The sequence below is a fragment of the Solanum tuberosum genome, unplaced genomic scaffold (genome assembly GCF_000226075.1).
Source record: "Solanum tuberosum cultivar DM 1-3 516 R44 unplaced genomic scaffold, SolTub_3.0 scf00274, whole genome shotgun sequence".
NCBI classification, from domain to species: Eukaryota; Viridiplantae; Streptophyta; class Magnoliopsida; order Solanales; family Solanaceae; genus Solanum; species Solanum tuberosum.
The window spans coordinates 796,430-803,056 of NW_006239198.1; the positions used below are offsets into that span (position 1 = coordinate 796,430).

Genomic DNA, 6,627 nt, shown 5'->3' on the forward strand with positions numbered 1-6,627 from the left:
CAACATAATTTTGTGAGCACTTGAACTTACAATTATCCACAGATAATAATAAAGGCAACCTTACTTTCCTAACAATCAATAAGAAAAAGGCATGTTGCTTAACATATTTTTCAAAAAGATAGTCTATCGGGCTATATCTTACTCCCTCTCTCCTATTTATATGAGTCGGTTTTTTTAGTCAGTTTTAAAAAAAGGGTACATTTTTGTATTTAGTACTAATTTGCCTTTAAAATTAAAATGATCTATAAACACAATCATCTCCGACTTATTTTAGACCACAAATTTCAAAAACAAAAAACTTTTTTTCCTTTAACATTATGTCAAGTTAAACTACATTGCATAAATTGAAACGAATAACGTGTTTTTAATTATAAGTAAATTCAATTGATTATAATAAGTAATTTTTTTATTTTGCAGGTCACCATAACATATATACTGAGAATTTGATTTTGTAAATAAAATAAAATAAAATAAACACACACCTTGACCTTATTACACGCACCCTTAAACTAAATTACAAGTCTGTTTCAAGTTTTAACGTAATTCAAACGGTAATCCACGTTGAATGCGTGTGATTTTTTTAACAAAATTAATTGGATGTTAATTTTTTTTAAAATTTATTTCTTCGAATTACTTTTGTTAACACTTGAGGATTTGAGATCAATATGACGATTCATACATACAATTTTTTTCTTTTTCACTAATAATTGGGGAATCGAGCAGATTTAATACATGAATAGCGATTAGGGATGACAATGGGCGGAGCGGGTTAAAGTCTTGTCCCGCTAAAGTTTGCCTTGACTTGCTCTGTTTTGCTTTCTGCCCTGTTTCAATTCTGCCTTATCCTGTATGTAACTTTGCAATTAACCATACGAGGGTTCATATGTTGCATTAAACTAGTAGATAATAGAAGGTTCATATTGCCCAACTAACAATAAAATACAATACAGTATATTATGAGACAACCATCCAAACAGAGTACATAGGTTACTAAGTCAAAAGCTTATTTATTATTAGTCACAAAACTATAGAATTCAAATGTAACAGATGCATCCATTGCTAATGAATTTGTCCAACTCTCCAGCAAACTCTGCACACACAAATTGAGGTTTTTAATATTTAGGAAAAATTAACAAAGTTATCATATAAATAGCTACAAAAAGTTTTGATCCATACCTGGTATATTACTAATTCATTCTTAAACCACGTCTTTGACGTCTCTTCTTTTGCCTTGTTCTCTTGTTAGCAGCAATGTGTTGAGCAATATCTTCAGCAAAGTTCACATACCATTTTGGTTTTTCCAATAGAAACATGAGGCCTCCTATCAACAATCCAAATAGCATACCACAACCATAACCTATTACCACTGCTTCCCATGTGAACCCGCTCATAAAAAATGAATCATCATCATCATCATCATCCTGTTCAAGTGGTGACTCATTTTTGTTTCCACATTCTTTTGACAGTGGAAATCCACATAAATCAGGATTTCCACAATATGAATCATTTGGAAATGTATTGAACTGTTTCCCAATGGGAATGCGCCCAGCCAGATGATTGTAGGAAAGGTTTAAGACCTCAAGAAATGTCAAACTCGACAATGGACCTGGAATTTCTCCAATGAGTCTGTTCCATGAGAGATCTAATGCTTCGAGCGCCTGCAACTTTGCAAATTCTGCAGGAATATGACCACGGAAGCTGTTGTGAGACAGGTTGAGTAACACAAGTGAGCTCAGACTTCCAATGGAATTTGGAATACCTCCTTCAAACCTGTTGCTTGATAAATCAACACTCGTCATAATTGACGTGATTCTCATATCATACTCATTACCTTTTATCACCAAACTAATATTGTAAAGGTAATCCGTGTCAGTGCTTGTACTTGCTGTTTTTTCTTCATCCACATTCATCATGCCTCTGAAACTTTTGAAAAGATTAGATGACAAAGTTCCAGTGAACCCATTGCAGGAAAGGTCAAAGATCCGTAACTCAGGAAATGGAAACTCAGACTCCAGATCACCAATTGGACCGTGAAAGAGATTTGATTTAAGAATCAGAACTTGTAGGTTTGGAAGTTTCTCCAGCCATATGGGGAACGTGTCATTTAACTTGTTGTTCCCCAAATCAAGAGCTACCAAGATTGTACAGTTAACCAAGGATCGCGGGACTTGTCCCCTCAATTGATTGCCATACACACCAAGATATTGTAACCCTCTATGTAAGAATCTTGGTATCTCTCCATGAAAATTGTTCATTCACAAGTCTAAAATAAAAATATAGCTATTGGGAGTACCTAAACATCCTGGGATTGAACCACTGAAATTGTTCTGAGCCAAAATGAGGACTTTAAGGTAAATCAAGTCACAAATGGATTGATGCAAAGGCCCTTGAAGAAAATTGTTTTCCAAATTAAGCGACCACAAATCCGTTGAACTCCATACTTGTTTTTCAAAGCCTGTGAGGAAGTTATGAGAGATATCCAGGCTATGAATTCTCAAAGATAATATCCAATCAGGGATTTCGCCGTACAACTGGTTGTATGAAAGATTAACATCAGTGAAATCTGAAGAACTTCTCTTAAGCTCATTTGGCAATCCAGTAAATTGATTGTGTTGAACAGATAAAGAAAGCAAGGATGGAAGATGGAATAACCAAAGGGGTGTTGTGCCAGTGAAATAATTGAAGGACAAATCAAGATTATACAGCTCTTGAAGTCCGCTTATATTAGAGGGAAGCGGACCAGTTAGTGAATTGTTTTGCAGCTCTAAACTCCCAAGGCGTGTCAAGGTTGCAATTGAATAGGGGAATGGGCCAGTGAAATTGTTTCTTTTAAAATCTAAAGTATCTAGCTCTGAAAAGTTGGCAAAGATGTCTGGAATCGGCCTTCAAAATTATTGAGAGAGAGAGATAAGGAGTGAAGTTTGTTCAGCTTTCTGAACGATGAGGGAACATTTCCAGTGAAGCTGTTAATTGAAAGCGTCAACTGTGTGATTGCAGTGAGGTTGCCAATGGATTCCGGAATCGAGCCTTGAAAATGGTTGAAAGAGAGATCTAACACAACGAGTTTGTTTAATTTTGAGATAGTTGAGGGAACAACTAGCTCTGAAAAGTTGGCAAAGATGTCTGGAATCGGCCTTCAAAATTATTGAGAGAGAGAGATAAGGAGTGAAGTTTGTTCAGCTTTCTGAACGATGAGGGAACATTTCCAGTGAAGCTGTTAATTGAAAGCGTCAACTGTGTGATTGCAGTGAGGTTGCCAATGGATTCCGGAATCGAGCCTTGAAAATGGTTGAAAGAGAGATCTAACACAACGAGTTTGTTTAATTTTGAGATAGTTGAGAGAACATTACCAGTGAAGCTGTTACTTGAAAGCGTTAACTCTGTGATTGCAGTGAGGTTGCCGATGGATTCTGGAATCGGGCCAGATAGAGAGCAATTCTGGAGGTTCAAATAGCAAAGAGAATGGAGATTACCAATAGAATCAGGAACCTTCCCAAAAATACCAGTATAAGAAAAGTCCAACTCTAAAATACTTTCACTGAAACTCCAATTAAAATTCGGCAAAGTGCCTGTTAATGAAGGATTCCATCCCAATCTCAGAACTTGCAAGCTTGGTAGATGAAAAAGCTGAGAATCAATTATGTTACCAAACATGTTGGTGTCTTCAAGACTTAATTTCCTAAGGGAAGAAGGAAAATTCTTAGGTAACTCAATTGGTTCGTCTACAAAGTCAAACAACAGTACCTCTAAGTTGGTTAAATTCTGCAGCAAACTTGTGAATGTTGTTCGGCCAACTAGGAAGTAATTCCAGGAGAGGTCAAGTGAAATCAACTTAGACAAGTTGGATAATCCTGGCGAAAGATTGAGATGCGTCAAACTACTGAGTTTACTAATACTATTTCCAAGTGGAAAGTCATTGAAGTCGTTGAAGGCAAGGTTGAGTCTTTGGAGATGACCAAGTTTTGTGAGGCTATGGTTAGCATTGATTGTTCCACTAAGACAGATCGAAGAAAGATCAAGGCCTATGACATGACCCGTAAATGGATTGCAAGTAACACCATCCCATTCACAACAATCTCCTGTAATATTCCAGGACAATGTCTTAGCTTGGGTGTTGTCACAATATTGATGAGCATTTGGATCAAATGTGAGTCCTTGCTTAAATTGAAGCAAATAAAAAGCTTCATGGCGGGCACAGAGACGTTTCTCAGCATATGTAATCTGAGATTGATGGACAAAAAGTATAAAAAGTGAATAGTAACAGAAAGCAATTATCAATTTTTGGTACTCCATTGGATATATTATATTATATCTAACTAGCTAGGAACTTATTGTATATATATAATGCATTATTGTTGTTGACCCAAGTCAATTTCCACAAAAAAAAGTTTAGTAGCAGTGATACAATTTACCTTTTCAAAAAGTGTACGCGTTTATCTTTCTAAAAAGAAAATTGCCAACTCGTCATATAGACAATACTCCCTCTGTCTCAATTTATATGACTCACTTTCCTTTTTAGTCAGTCCCCAAAAAAGAATGACACATTTCTATATAAAGTAATAATCTAACTATAAAATATATATTTTACCCTTAATGAAAATGATTTACAGCCACACAAATTTGTATCATTCATTTTGGACCACAAGTTTAAAAGTCTTCCTTTCTTTCTTAAACTCCGTACCGAGTCAAAGTACCTCATATAAAATGGGACGGAGGGAGTAATATTTAACAACCATAGAAAAAGAAACTTCCAATAAAATTACATAGCAGTAGCAAAGAATAGGTGCAAATATTGCTAAATACTATAGGTCTTTATAAATTTTAGGGAAAAGGCTCAAATATGCTATCGAACTTTGAGAAAATACTCATATATTATGCCGTCCGCTAAAAGTTTGGCTCATCTATGCTATTTCCGCTTGAGAAAATGATCATCCATGCCATAATGGACTGATTCAAAACCACATCCGGTTTTGCAAAATCATTTTGTCTACATGGCGAATGATGATTCGATCAAGTCATTATTATTTATTTATTTTTTAAATCAACTAAATTTGCAAAATTGGGGTGTGTTTTAATATACATGAATCATCGCGAAAAGATTATAATCATATCTTACTAAAAGTGGGAAGCTCCAAAGATGAAAAGTTAGATTACTATTTTACCCCTAGGCTAAATTAAACATCTAATTTATTAAATAATATTATTTTAATTATTTTTTGAATTGTAAGTTGTTTATTAGAAAGAGAATGTGGAAGAACAAGAGTCAATTAGGATTTCTAGAATTTTAAATAAGTACATGAATTAAAGTTTTTCCCCTTTTAATCTTAAATTAAAGAATATGAAGAATTGTAGCTAAATCAATATATATACCACTACCAAATACAAATTTGTCATCTTGAAATTCTTCCACTAGCATTTCTACGTACTCTTATGGTAAATTTCCTTCTTTTTCTATCTTCTATTGTTTGTTTGTAAGATTTTAATCATTTATAGATTTTTTTTCAAATTACAAAGGATTGTTTCAATTTAATTCTTTATTTATGATTGTTTCTCTTTCTGGAATTTCTTGTTACTATTTTGTGTAGAAATGTAAAATCACAATACATATTGCCTTGCAATGTATCCAGTGCTATTTGGCTTGAATTATTTTGGTATTCTCAACTAATTACTAATAATTATACTTATTATGTTCACAACTACAATGTTTTGGAAATACAAATGGACACAAGAGAGGATTTTGTTTTTAAATTTTATTTTGTTTTTGCTTAAACTAATCAATAGTTGAGGTGTCTATATTCATCAATTCAGATGAAGAGAAAAGCGATAAAAACAGAAAAATTTAGAATGGAGTTCTAGGTACAAACAACTACATAATCTCTTTCAATGTTATGAAATTATTCGGTGAATTAAAATAAATCTTTTTTACTTAATGCAAGGGCGTCTTAACCACTAGGCCACTAAAGTCATCTCTTGGGGACTCATATTTTTGGGGGCCCCCAATTTTTTTTAAAAATACTTATAAATATTATTAAAAAAACATTGTACTTAAATTTTTTAAGAAAATGTAAGAAGTATAAAAAAACAGCAAAATGACGTTAGTTGTCACGCCCCGAGCCTACACCCTGGGCGGGACCAGTAGTCGAAGACCATTGCTGGTCCCAAGCGAACCCTTGGCCTGGCTTTCTTAACTCAGCGGAACCCCAACTCAACAAAATAACATAATGCAATGAAAGGTTATAAAACAACCAACTGATAAAATCTAGCCAAAAAGGCAACTCGAGTCTCAAAATAGAATATTATATATATACATAGATGAGAGACTCAAAACTAACTAACTGACTGTCTATGAAGCCTCTAAAATACTGAGATGGATGTTGGGACAGACCCCACAACATCCTAACAAAAACAAAACTAAGAACACAAAATAACAGAGTCCTCCGGAAAACAATGAGGCTCACCACTGACTTTGAAGTGCTCAGCTGGATCAACGGCATGCTGGATGCTGATCCGGGGTACCTGTGTCTGCATCGTCATAAGATACAGGCCAACTGGCATCAGTACATTGAATGTAAGAGTATGCGAGCTAGAAAGCTAAACCACAACTTAAGCTTGAAAGGAATACAAATG

The 6,627-nt window shown here is 34.5% G+C and overlaps 1 pseudogene; it reads right to left on the minus strand.

Annotated features, from left to right (window-relative positions):
* Nucleotides 1–904: 904 nt before the first annotated feature.
* Nucleotides 905–4,293, minus strand: LOC102586862 (receptor-like protein 12; annotated as a pseudogene).
* Between the last annotated feature and the right edge of the window lie 2,334 nt (nucleotides 4,294–6,627).